Source organism: Lipotes vexillifer, unplaced genomic scaffold (genome assembly GCF_000442215.2).
Source record: "Lipotes vexillifer unplaced genomic scaffold, Lipotes_vexillifer_v1.1 scaffold351, whole genome shotgun sequence".
NCBI classification, from domain to species: Eukaryota; Metazoa; Chordata; class Mammalia; order Artiodactyla; family Lipotidae; genus Lipotes; species Lipotes vexillifer.
Genome location: NW_006787659.1, coordinates 118,335 through 133,160, shown reverse-complemented (window position 1 = coordinate 133,160; position 14,826 = coordinate 118,335).

The following is a 14,826-nucleotide window of genomic DNA, read 5'->3' as shown; positions in this document are numbered from 1 at the left end:
GAGAGTCTAGTAGGGATTTTATCAAGGGAGAGGAATAAATATTGTTTTACCTCTTTGCCTTTTAGCTACAGTTTAACCTTTCAAGGAATGCTGTGCATACCTTCAGCTATTTTGTTTCTCTACATTAATGTGGCCTTGTACCTGTATAATACAGAAATAGGTACGACAGTGGAAGTGACTTGAGGGTCATAAAAGATCCCATAAATTGGGTTGCTTTTTGCTGAGTTTTTATTTTAAAATGAACTTGAGTCGGCCAGCAGTCTGCATGCTACATTGTTGATGTTCTTGAAATTTTCCATCCTTCAGAAAGGAGGGGTGGACCAGAAATCTGCATGTTCTTTGGCTTCTGTGGTGCCAGATGCCCCAGAAGGCTTGTGGCTTGATAAAACGTAAGCTTGTTTAAATAACCATACACAAGACCCATGTGTTACCTCCCTAAAGCCTTGGCTTTTTATATGGCATTACACTTGGAAAACATCATGTGGCATTAACCTAATCTGGAGTAACCTAAATGGCTGATCCTGAGTACTTGGTGAAATACAGTAACTTTGTAGGACTTGGGTTTTGGACTTTTCAGTATAGAAAGTACTCTAATAGCTTATGTAATAGTTGAGAGATGACTGGAAATAAGAGGAACATTTACTTCAGCTCTTAGTTTTGTCTCTGTGGTAACACCAGAAGACTTAGTTTTATTTTGACTGTCAACTGCTTACTACTGGGATTATTTGAAAACCCTCTTAAGTAGTTTATTTTGTAGGGCATCAGTTTTCTAAGCTACAGGAGTCTTCTCCAGACCTAATGTAAACTGCCTCAAATTGACCAAAGTCTTGTGGAGACAGAACCTTCTATGCAGTATTTGGAAACATGGACACTCTCTAGATAACGTCATTTTGAGTTGCTGACATTGCCTGTTTTATATTCAAAGACACACACACACACACAAACACGTATATATACATCACACACACATACACACAGATTCAAGATCCTACTTCAGATTGTGGTGAATTATAGAGACATAGTGAGACAGAACATTACAAACATTTACCTCTTCTAAAAATCAGACCGTGAGTTGGACGTAGTTCATGACGCAATAAAGTTACAGTATATTGATTTCTCATAAATAGCAGGAAGTCATGCCAGGAAACCTGGCCTAAGTTAGTCCATCACATTTCATTAAGGCACTATTAACTAATCTGTAAAACTTAGACATTTCACTCATAAAGATTGACAATATTTTAAAATCAATAGTTTGAGAAATATTAGAGAAGCCTGCAGCATGAAACATTGGTAGAGTTGTGGAGAAACCAGTATTCTGCGGGCGATACGCCACTTTGGGAAACAACATGTGTCCTACATGCCTCATCTGTTCCCCTCCCGAACACCTGCACCAGTGAATATGAAAATATTAACGATAGCAGTGTTCATAGTGTCAAAAATGAAGGGATGTGTATGGATAAACCTAAGTGAAAATAGATAGGAGCTATGATAAACAATTGTGAATTATCTGTTCAAAGGAACACTCTGCCCCAGTGAAAATAAAAGAATCCCAGTCCCTTGCACCAGCTTGGTTGAACTGATGATTTAAAATGTGAAATAAATGAAGTGCAGTAAAACATGTAAACTATAATTCATTGAAGTAAAGTTCTAACATGAGTAAAACAACCAATATATATCATATAATATGACAAAACAGTAGAGAAAAACAAGGAGTACTTTATTAGAGAGTACAGGGGCGTGGTTATCTATAGAAGTAAGCGCAGGAAATGGGGTTAGAAAGAGGGAAACAAAGTATTTGACAATTATAAGCAATAATTTATTTCTTCAGCTCTGTGATATATGTTTATCTAAAAAGTTTTTACATCTTTTCCATATGTTATAAATAATCTTTCACATATTCACTACTTATTTATATATAAATACTTATTAATTTATTTATATAAATTAATATATAATTAATATATTTATTTATATAAAGTAATATATAATTTATTATAATAATAGTATATATAATATTATGTAATTCAATGTATAATTAAAATAAACACATATTATTTTCAATCTGAATTATTAAAAATTCAGTATTCTGAATTCTAACACAAACAAAACAAGACACGGTTATAAATAAACTAATATTAAAAAAAAAAAAATCCGTGACTATCCCCAAACTTTTACCTTTTGAGTACAACATAGAAAATGTCAAAAAGCAATGCATATTTTAAGTGTTAAAAATGTCTGTTTGTCCTTAAACTGCAGTTTGATAGTAAATACTTTAAAATACTCAGCTACCATAGAATAGGAAATTGAAGCTTCACGGTTTCAAGAGATTCTTTTGAGTGTTTGGAAGGCCTGTCCCTTATGTGCAGTGAATGAATTTTCTCAGCATAGCAACAACTTGAAGTAGAAATATTAGCTATCGCTCAAACAAGATTAAATCTTTTCTCTTAGGGACTCTGCTGTAGGGGCTGTAGGAAGAGACCGCTCTGTAAGCGCATGTATACAAAGACACACATACAAACACACAGATCTGTATGCTTTCTAATGTTGCTGTTTTTTTGAGAAGCATGTAATTTCCAGGAGGAAGCCGTAAATGTTAGCTCAAAAGATACGTGTAGGAAAAGCAGTTCTAAAATAGGCAGGAGATCCAATGCAGGAATTATGTGTTTGATCCTTGGTCAGGGAATTAAGATCGCACATGCCATGTGGCACAGCCAAAAAATAAAAAAATGAAAAATAAATAAAATAAAATAGCTAGCCAGGAGACACATATATCGGCAGGTGTCAGCCATCCACACCTTTATTCTTTTGAAGTTCCTTGATATGATGACATACCCTGAAATGATGATATACTTGAAATAAAAAAAAGGCAATAGAAATGCAGTAAATGAACTGTGACCCTTACATTCCTGAGGACATCCTTTGGTACTTGGTAACATTCACTAAAAATTAGATAATTAGTTAATTAATTTAATAGTAATAACAATAATAATAATAGTAAATAATAATAAAGATGCCTTTGTAAGTGTCTACATTGTAAACCACCTAATGAAGATCACTACTTTTACATTCTTGCTTGTTTGTGTGTGTGGCTTACACTGTTCTAACAGTACTGAAACAGTTTTTATGTTATATACTACATTGATTTTGGCATTGCTTATACTTAATAGTCATATAGAAAGTCTTTGAAAGTGTTAGTGCTGGATAAGGAATTATGTAAGTGGTGTGATATGTGAAACCCATATACAAGAAAACCCATATGTAGGAAAGGAAATTAACCTACCTAGCAAGAGTTTGTGTGGTGAGATTATGAATAATTTCTGTCTTTCTACTTTTTTCTACATTTTCCAAATCTGATTTTATGAGATATAGCCCCTCTATAATGGAAAAAATAATCACTTATTAAAATGTCAGTGCTCAAGTGAGGAGTGGGCTGAAGACTGTTAGTAGAATTTCAATCTTATGGGCATGAAATGCGGCTTTTCATTACATTTAATGTTAAGGAAAGTGGAACCAATTATGTTCCCATGGCACATGAAAGCTCATACCATCTAAACACATCAACTTTTACTTTGGTTTACCAGTGGTTAACTTTAAGAAAAAGGGGACAAGAGGCCACCTCCTGAGCAGAATATATTACGTCCTCTTTGTGGGTGAATTTCTATTGTGTAACACACATCTGTAAGCAGGGTACAATGAAACCCACACTAATCCAATTGGGAAAAAATCATGTAGCTTCAGAAGGAATCCACCTGGCAATAGAATCAGGCTTATTTGCAAGAGATAAATATATGTATGTGGGGATACAGGGCATATGTTATAATATTTTCTTCTCAAAACTACTATTTTTATTGCTATAATGAATTTTATGTCAGGGGCCTTAGTTTGTGTTTTGTTTTGTTTTTTTCCAAATTACTATGCTATGATATAGGTAAAAGTCTCTTTACACAATAAAAATCAATATGTTGCTGATGATTTATTAGCACCTCTATTTGTATTCTGTTTGTATATTCCTTCTTTATTCAGCCTGTGCCAAATGGTTCTAAACTAAGGCTCTTAGAGACTTGAAAGAAAACAGTAAAATTCCCTCAGAAAATGGATGGATGGGAAGTATTATTTGCTGCTCCACGTCTGTGTGGCTCCTTTTCATTAGAAATATCATTAACTTCTGCCACCATGCTATTATTTTCTGAATGTTTTATTGAAAAACGCTCTCTAGTAGAAAAGTGCACTAATTGTCAGTGTACAGCTTCTTGGTGTGTTTTCACAAACTGAACACACCCATGTCACCAGCAGCCAACTCACAGAGCAGGATGTGACCAGCACTGCAAACCCACACGCCCCTTCTAGTTACTAACTCCTTCCAAGGATAACCCCCATCCTGATTTCTAATACATAAACATATAAATAGAATCTTTTAATATGTGCTTTTGTCTGTCTGCTTCATTTTGCTCATCGTTGGAGATTCCTCCACATTGTTGCTTATGGCCATTGTTTATCATTCACATCATGGTGTAGTATTTTATCATTTGAATAAATCCAATATATTATCCATTATATTGTTATAAACTATTTTTAATACAAGGAAGAAGAAACACAGCTTCTCTAGTAATTTCATATGCTGTGTGTCTAACAAAAAAAAAAGTTTCAACTTTGTTTTCTTGTAAGCTGATTTTTTACATAGGAATTAATATCCTCATCATTGTCTATTCAGCCACTTTTCTTGAGCATCTATTCTCTGCTGTCTTCTGTATGATGGCTGGGTGGTACAAACAAGGAGGATGGTTTCTGTTCTCAAGTAACTCTCAGGAATAAGCCTGTGCTTACGCGCAGTGGAAAAGAGCTACAAGGAGAAAGCACCAGGCCCCCTGGGAGAGGGGATGCTCCTAATTCAGCTAAAAGAACAGATGATGACGGAAATCTTTCTGGAGGAGACACACCGATAGGAGGCAAAGGAAGTTGTGAGTAGAGAGGCAGGGGGAAAGGAAGACAATTCTTGGCTGGCGGAATTGCATTTTAGCAGTGAACATTCTGGAACCTTCCAGGAGTCAACTTAGGTTGGATTTGGGGGCTCACACTGGGAGATGATGAGATTGGAGACAAGAAAGAGAAACTGAGCTGGCTGTCTTCCCTGACGGATGTAATAGAAATGAGATAAAGCACTGTGGAGCAAAGAACTGTTGAGCGCAAAATTATTCTTGGATTTTTTTACTGAGGTGATACCGCAACCCAGTTGAGTAACATTATACATATAATATAATGAAAGTGAAGAGTTTATTTTGGTTTGAGTAGTGTCTGTAATGGATTCTTAAGGCACAAGTAAACACAGGTAGTAAGGAGAATAGTTAATCAAGCACAATGCATTTGCCAGTAAGTGATTAACTTTGATAAGTTTTTCCTTTTTTAACTTGCACCACAGTTTAGAACAGCTGCTTTTATCATTCCTGGAGGAACATTATCACATCATCAGATGTTTACTGTGTTACTGCTAGGTGTAGATGGTCTGCACCATGAGTATGTATAAAACATGGAGTCTCCCCTTCAGTATTATGGGACATGATCTGTGCTTACACACAAAATTCATAGTCATAGGTTTTTCAAGAAAGTATGCAAACAAGGCTTTGGTTGTGATCGTATAGATATTATGTTACACTGAGAGCATCTTAAGGGACCTTATAGTGGACATTAGAGACCATATATTCAAGCTTTATTAAATAAGAGTTGATCAGGTAAAAAGAATCTATAAGAAGACATGATAGTCTTCCTGATATGGGGAGCAGCTGAATTTTCCTTGCATTTTCCCTTTAGCCCTGAACCTCCCCAAGTGGAATGGACTAAAAAAGTCTCAGAGATGTGTACCTTGTCATGCAAAACATTTTCCCAGTGGAAAGAAAGGAAAGCACTCAGAGGTGTGTGTACACCTGCAGTGATAGTGGGAAGGGTTAAGACAAATGAACAAGCAGCCACTGATAACTGAATGGAGACAGCACTGCACACATTTTGCAGTCTACTCACTTTCTTAATTATGTTTTACAGAATGTATTTATAATATAAGCTTAAATTGTCTGACTGTTAAGTAATTGAAAGATTGAACATCACTCCAGCAACTACTGTTTTGGAGAATCAACTGCTATAAGCTTATTACTAAACTGGAATGCTTAACATGCATTCTTTTATTGTCTTCTCACTGACCTGGTGTGGTAGTTATATATTTTTACATATAATTTTTAAAATACTATGACTAATACAATCTATAAAACAAATAATCTTCACAGAGGTAAATGGACTGCATCACTGATTTATGTTATGAATTATTTGAATATCCATTGGACAGTGAGCTTTCTGCTATGGTAACACAAGGACTGAATCTTTTGGAGTGATACAGAAGAGCTTTATCCAATATTTTGTATCTATATTGGAAAGTTTATAACTGCCTCAACATTCTATGTGAAGAGATTGATGTGTTGACAAAAATGGCTGTGTTCTCATCCACTTGGGTACCTTGTTTTATAAGTTTTGAAATTAAAGATATGAGATTTAAAAGTTGGGCTTGATTTTCATCCTTTCTGCTTCTGGTATGTGTGAGCTTCATGGGACCACTTCTCTCTACATGACATGGTTTTGTCTATTTTTCCCACTGCAAGTTCTAATTCTTTTAAATGAAGCAGTGGCATTCTTGTATTAAAAAAAGCTTAGAGTAGCTGCTCTACTATACGAAATTCCTCATTCAATATATTATGTCAGTTCTTTTTCTTGAGTGTCTTTGTCAATTTAAAATAACGTAAGGCCATAAAACATTTTACAACAAAGACTTTACAACTATTTCATATTTTGGCTCTTGAAGGATGTTATAACTCACTCTCTTTTTGAATGAAATGAAGTGAATGTGCTCAATATAAGATCTAAAACGTGATATATCACTGTCAGTAGGATATGCACTTTGTCACATTGCAAAGTGGAAGATATATCTGTGCCTAGATATACTTACTCTCATTGACACTCTGATTGTCTTCTCTGATTTCACAACCTTTAGCCCATTCTTGTACATCTGTGACTCTAATGTGAACTGTACGCATAATGTGAAAATAGCTTTGCATCAGAATTTACATTCTGATGTTGGGGATGTGATCTATGGTATTCACTCATTTATTCATTCATCCAACAAACAATTATTGAGTGAGCCCTGCATGTAAGGCTAGGGATATAAAATAACACCTATGCCCTACCCTTGAAGAACTCATTTTCAGTATTAGGATGGTCAAAGGTATAGTACAGCACAGTACAATGCAGTATTGATAAAGTATTGCATTTTTGTCACTGACACAATTGATGATACAATGCACTTTCTAATAGAGATATGCTCAATGCCATGTTGGATCATAACCAGAACTGAAATGAGCTACTTGGGGAAGAGAGAAAAGGCATCAGAGAGAAGATGCCAGTTGAGCTGGAGGAGGAAGGGTAGTGACAAAGAAAATCTGGGTGGGAATTAGAAGGAAGCTAAGTAGCCTAAGCGAGGATTGGGAGCTACTACTTTATTAGTAACAGCTCCATCACAGAACTTTCCTGAGAACCTGATTATGTGCTTTGGTACTGAGGGATATCATGGAAACTGAGCATGTGCTCTGAACAGCTGATTCCACTGCTACTAAAACACGGCTCTCAAAATGGTCACATATGCTACATATTTGATGCAGTTTTTTTTTTAATAGCGTTGAGTCAATAGATGATGTCAGAATTTTCAGAATCTGAGGTCCGATGTCTTCCCCAAATAGCAAATGTCAATTCTGCTGTGAAGCTATGTTTTACATTAAGCATACAGTTCACATTAGAGTCACAGATGTACTAGAATGGGCTCCATGTTGTGAAATCAGAAGCTTAAGAAAGAAGTTTCTCTAGAAGTGAGTTCTAACAATCTATGATGAATGTCCAGCTATACTATGTCCAATGACTTTTGGTCATTTTTGTGCCTTTCGGAGCTGCAGTCATGTCCAACGTGTACAAAAGACTTGCAAATGTTTTTGTGACCCCAGGACTGGCCAGGAGACCGACTTTTACCCAAGTTTATTCATTATGCTTTAAGGACAGTGTGATTATCAAGGAAAGAGTAGGGATTTTGTAGCCAAATGCACCTGAGTTCAAATATAAGCAATGTAACTCAATAGCTGTGTCAACTTGGGCAAGTCACTTAAGGTATCTAAGTTTAATTCTTCATCCTTAAAAAACGAGAATAATAATATCAGCTTATTAGGTAGTTGTGAGAATTTGGAATAAAATACCTAATGCACTCTGTGTAGTGACCAGCATATAGCAAGCGCTCAATTAATAGTATATATGTATTTGTGTATAAGTGTAGTTCAGTCATTAGTAGGTGTTTCTGATGTGGAAAAAGTTGTCAGGTTCTTAAAATATACTTAAAAATCAGCAGATTTTCATAGACATTTATTATTCATCCAACTCTGTCCTGGATATTTCAGGGATGTCCACAGAAGCATAAAGCATTATATGGACCCCTGAAAAATAAAGGTCTGGTTGAAGAGACAATCTCATGGGGAACAAACAAATAATACCATAAAACAGGAAAAAAAAATAATGCTAGATGATTTTATGCAGGCCATGAGCACAACAGCTATGCAAATTTGGGAGAAATAGCTGGCAGACAATGGGTCAGAACATACATTTTGCCCTGGGAGGATCTATATTATTTAGAATGAGAAGGGGCAGCTGGAGGACATCAGGGCAACGTCACAGACTGGCAGCCATCAAGCTCAGTCTGCCTAGAAGAGTGTTTTCACATTGTTTTATAAAAACCCTAAGACAATCTTGAAAAATTGAGAAATACTGCCTGAAAATCCAGATTTCTTTCAGAAACAATCAGAAGGCCTTGCAACATTTGGATCCCATTCCTTTGTGGTAACAATGGCCAGGGACAGGATGCAGAGCCCCTCCAGCTGGGGCTTGAGTTGTCCAGGTCGTCAGAGTTTCCACCCTGTACACACATTACTACCCAACTCGCTTCTGCCCCAGAGATGTTTTCAGAGAAGGGAGAAAGGGGAAAACAGCGAGTTCAACTTTGTTGCATTTTTGAGATGTTACATTTTGCATTTTGAGATGACCATTCCATCCAAAGGGAAATATCTGATAATTCTAATTTTTCTAAAGGGAAATAATTAATAACTCTAAATATCCAGTAACTCTAATTGTAGATTCCAGACTGAGGTTTGAGGGTGAAGGCAGATCTAGAGAAAGAAATATGAGACGGAAACACAAAGAAATGGAAATTCAAAATGTGATAATGAAGGAGATTTCTAATCAATGGTTCTCACAGTGTGGTTCTTGGTTCTAACTTGTGAGCTTGTTAGACATTCACTTTCTTGTACCTCATCCCAAACAATCAAAACTCTGAGGTTGGAGCCCAGAGTTGTAAGAAGCCATGCAGCTGATTCTGATACATGTTCTTTCTGAGAATTAGCAGTCTCATGGATATTGTAGTACTAAAACAAAAGTGGGCTAAGGATTACGCTTGAGGTGCACCCACTTTTAGGAATCTAGAGGAAGAGAAAAGCCAAGTGAAAGCGATAAAGGGATAACTCGTCTGCAAGAAAGGAAGATAAGGACCAGGTTAGTGTGCTGCATGGAATCCCAGGGAAGAATGTTTCAAAATGAAGGTTTTGCAGGGGGTTAAATGGTAGTGAGAAGTCAAGGATGATGATAACTGGTTTTTTACGTACTAAGAAGTTACTAGTTAATTTTCAGTTATGTTCCAATAATAAAAGTCAGTATTTAGGATATAATTAGAAATTAAGAAGAAAGAAGTAGAATGAGCAGAGCAATCAATCAAGAACACTTGTCAAGGAATGAAAAGAGAGAAACTTGATGATAGCCGATGTATAGGAAGAAATGATCTACAAATGTGCAAGGGCAGGCAGAGGGGAAAGAGCCCTGGTGCTGGGGAAAAAAGATTAAGTTTCAGAAAACATAGGTGATATATAGGGAAACAAGGGCACAGACGTGGCAGGGATGAATGGGAGTTGGAAGAGAGAAAAGGAGAAGCAATGGCTTCCTTTTTGAGACAGGAGGTTGGCAAGAGGCACTAGAGCTGAGAGGCAGGCCCCATGCTCTGAAGCCAGACAGCCCAGGATTCTGCTTTTGCTACTTCCTAGTCATGTGACCTTGAGAAAGTTACTTCAGGTGTTTCTGTCTCAGTGTTCTTGTCCGTAACACAGCTAGTGACCACATCCAGGGCTTGTTGTGATGACTAACAAGAGCGGATATACATAGAGAGCCTAGAAGAGGGGCTGGCCCGTAGAAAGTGTAAAAGTGTCAACTAGGGGCTTCCCTGGTGGCGCAGCGGTTGAGAGCCCGCCTGCCGATGCAGGGGACACGGGTTCGTGCCCCGGTCCGGGAAGATCCCACATGCCGTGGAGCGGCTGGGCCCGTGAGCCATGGCCGCTGAGCCTGCGCGTCCAGAGCCTGTGCTCCGCGACGGGAGAGGCCGCAGCAGTGAGAGGCCCGCGTACCGCAAAAAAAAAAAAAAAAGTGTCAACTAAATAAAACAAATAGGGATGGACATTAGAGAGGTTTTGAAGGGAGGACCCATGAATCCTGATAGGATCCTTTGCTTCTGGTAAGAGAGGTATTTAAAATCTCTGAAATCTAAAATCCACTTACAGAAGACCAGAATTAGGCCCTTGAAGACCAAACGGCCTTGGGGTGGGATGCTATTGACAGTCAACCATGCATGGATGAACTAGGAGTGGACAGCAGTGAGAACCAAGGAGGGCCAGGGTCAAGATGTGGTCCACCAAGTACCATGACTTGTTGGCTGCTGGCTGGGAAAGGGTGAACTTGAGAATGAGTGCACCTGTGGTAGTAACTGGAGCAGTGGGTACTGGTGGGAGGTTAGAAGGCAGATGCATATAGAAAGGTAGTGGGGGCTGCACGGAAGGGGCTGAACTTCGAGATCAGACTGAGCAAGGAGTTAGGTGTTGCCAGGAGGAGACTGGGTGAGTGGAGAAGAAACTGTGAATTGACTCGGAGCATAAATGAGAGGTCATATGAGTGTCAAAGCCTATGCTTCCTAAGGGGTCTCTGCCAGCACGGAGACTGGCTCTATCAAATAGTCAAGAGATACTGTTGTCCAAGTTATGCATGGACATTTGTATGCTACATGGTAAATGTATAGGTAATAAAGCGTAAGGTAGGCTTTAGTAAGACAATGGAAGAAATTTCAACGGGTCACCCATTGTACTAGGAAGTTTAGCACACACTATTTTATTTCATCTTTACAGCCACTAAAAAAGCAGGCCTAGTGATTACACTATACAGATCAGCAAACTGAGGTACCAAGGTGTTGAGTAGTTTGTTTGTTTCACATCCTATGGGTGGTACAGGTCAGATTCAAGTCCATAGTTTTTTTTAACTTCTTATTTTATATTGGACTATAGTTGATTAACAAGTTTGTGTTAGTTTCAGGTGTACAGCAAAGTGATTCAGTCATACATATACATGTATCTATTCGTTTTCAAATTCTCAAGTCCATATTAATTGGTCCCAAAGCCTATTCTCTTTCCTCATTAGCAGAACAAATATTAAAGGATGTTAAGCATGCTGAAATGTGCTATGATGGGTTGTATAAAGTACCCCAAAGGATGTGATTTGCCATCCCATTTGTTTGCATGGAAATCTCTTTCTCGCAAGCTTTCTCTAAGATGACAGGCTATATACCCTAACTACATAACATAAATACATAACCTAAAACGTAACCCAAGAGTCAGCAAGTTAGTGATTTTTGTTTTGTTTTGTTTCAGAATTTGAAAGTATTCATTTTCAGTCTAGTATATTCATTCCAGCTTTATATCCATTTCTCATTAAAGAACGAGCAAAGACACTAACCAGTTACTAATCGTTATTTGCCTGCCAGTTATTTTTTTCATATTAGTACTCTAATTCAATCAAACTAGGAACTAGCAACTAGTTATTTCAGATGAAGGAAGAGAGTTACATAGATATTGTCCATGTGTTTTCTTTGGACTTTCTAAAAAGTCCCTGACAAAAATTTCAAAGCAGCTGTCTTTGAGTTGTAAGTTGTCATTATATTAGGTAAATGAAAAAATATTATTAAGCAAAAACTCTGAAAAAATTTGTAGTCCATCTTTTTCGACATAGAATATCATTTGAACAAAAGCAAATGCTGTTTGCAGTTTTGAAAGTAGTTCTCCGTGGCTGTAGAAAGTTCCCTCAGACTGTGAATTTTGCAGATAACAAACCACACATGCTTTGGTGTTTGTATGTCATTCTCTTTCTTGAAGTGGTGGTTCTCATAACACTATCAGCCACATCAGCATCACCTGGGATCTTATTAGAGCTGCAAATCCTTCAGGCCCACCTCTTACCTGCAGAGTCTGTATTTCTGGGAGTTGGGCCCAGCAATCCGTGTGTCAATAAGCCCTCCAGGAGTTTCTGGGGCACATCAAAGTCTGAGAACCATTGTCTTAGAGTTGGTCAGATTGTAAATGCAGCATGACAGCCCTAGGATCGTGGTGAACCTATTTGTAGTGTGAAAACAGTAATTTACTAAATAGTAATACATCTGTCTAAAAAAGAAATTTTTTTTTTTTTAGAATTGTTTTTCTTATCTCTAAGAAGTATAAAAAACATTTCTGATTGTCAAAATGTTACCCCTTCTTTAAACACTTCCTCCTCCTTGAAATTTTCTTCAATTCTCCCAGCTAGAAACTCTTATTTTGTTTTCTTTGGAGTGTGCTAGTCTGAAGCTGTAAATTAAAAAGGACATTTCGGGCTTCCCTGGTGGCGCAGTGGTTGAGAGTCCGCCTGCCGATGCAGGGGGCATGGGTTCGTGCCCCCGTCTGGGAAGATCCCGCATGCCACGGAGCAGCTGGGCCCGTGAGCCATGGCCGCTGAGCCTGCGCGTCCAGAGCCTGTGCTCCGCAACGGGAGAGGCCACAGCAGTGAGAGGCCTGTGTACCACAAAAAAAAAAAAAAAGAACATTTCTGTTTGTGCAATAAACTTGTGACATTTACTTGGTGTGGATTCAAGAGTATGATTATCTCTGGGGGGATAAAAAGAATGCCCAAACTACAAGGCCAAGAACCAGGTTCTAGAGTATTAGTTGTCTGTTCTGGGTGATACTTATTGGCCTCTGTTGTCAAACACACATGTGGGTGACAGAGAACTTGGAGGTGTTAGGTGAGGGCTTGGTGGGACCCACTGCCAAATCACTGTGTCAAGAATTTAAGGAAGTCTCATCTTCATTCCCTTTATCAAAGCTCACCAGACCTTAGATAAGCAGTTATTGTGTTAGTTTGCTAGGGCTGCCATAACCAAGTACCACTTAAGCAACAGAAATTTATTTTCTCACAGTTCTGGAAGCTAGAAATATGAGATGAAGGTGTCAGAAGTGTGATTTCTTCTGAGGCCTCTCTCCTGGCTTGTAAATGGCCATCTCTTCCCACTGTGCCTTGTGGTCTTTCCTCTGTGCCTTTGTCCTAATATAAGGATGTCAGTCATATTGGATTAGGGCCCATGCATAGGACTTGGTTTTACCTTACCTCCTCATTTTTTTTTTTTCATATATCCATTCTTTATCAAATTCTTTTCCCGCTTAGATTGTTATATAATATTGAGCAGAGTTCCCTGTGCTACTATAAAGTATACCTTACCTCTTTAAAGGCTATCTGCCCAAATATGGTTACATTTTGAGGTGTTGGTGTTAAGCCTCAACATATGAAATTTGAGGGGACATAGTTCTGCCCACAATAGTTATTCCTGGCTTTGACCACTTGTTTGTAGAATGAATTTGTTAATGACTCAGAATGTAAATGGGCTGTAGACTTGTTCTCTTGTAGATGGAACCTGGATGATGTGGTCCCTCAAAGAGATAGTCCCACCACATTCCTACTGGATCTCAAAAGCCATAGATATACCCGATTAGCATCCCCAAGTGCCAAAGAATGAATGAGCCTTCTAGAAGTAGGCAAACAACCACATTGGCTAAAAGGATAATATTCCATCCATTAAATAAATGTAATACCTTTGTTCTTGTCTTGGTATCAGTATAGAAGGCATGTGAAAAATGAGTTAGCTGGGAGTTGATTGACTGCAGAAACTATTTTCAGTCTCTGCCTTTATTACTTGAATTAATATACACAGTGGGTGATTCAGTAAAAGACTTTAAAAAGAAATTCTTTATAGAAAAATCCCATCGAATTGATGTCTTTATAATTGATGAAGAGTAGACCCATAATTGCTCTATTTTTTCCTCAGTTTTGGAAAATAAAAGATTCCATTAGTTTAAATGAGGCTTGTATGTGGAATAATCAAGGGTATCAACAAATGACTCAGATGCTATTTAAGAATAAGAATAAATGTCAGAAAGAATTGACTATTTCTTTAAAAAAATTAAATGTAAATATTTTATTGACAAGCTCAGGTAAGCGTATTTTTTAGAGTTGATAGACAACACATGAATTATGAAACTCAGTTGTGAAAACTCAAAATGTAGTAAGTGGGTGGTTATTGTGCATTGGCTTCTGTTTGTGATCACAAAGTCCTCTTAGACTATAAAGACAATGTTATTTGGAACTGGCCTGTGTTTGGAGAATTTATGGGCAGTCAGGATAGTTGGTGACTTTGTAGGTATGACATGGAGTTGTTTATTTTTATATAGAAAAGTGCCCTAGCAGTGCTGTCTTAGGTGCTTCTCATACTGGCTGGAGAAGGCACTGAGCCCAGATGGAAAGAATTATGGTTTAAAAAACTGTGTTCATTTATTTGTTTCCCCCAAGAAGTTGAACCCCCCCCCCCCC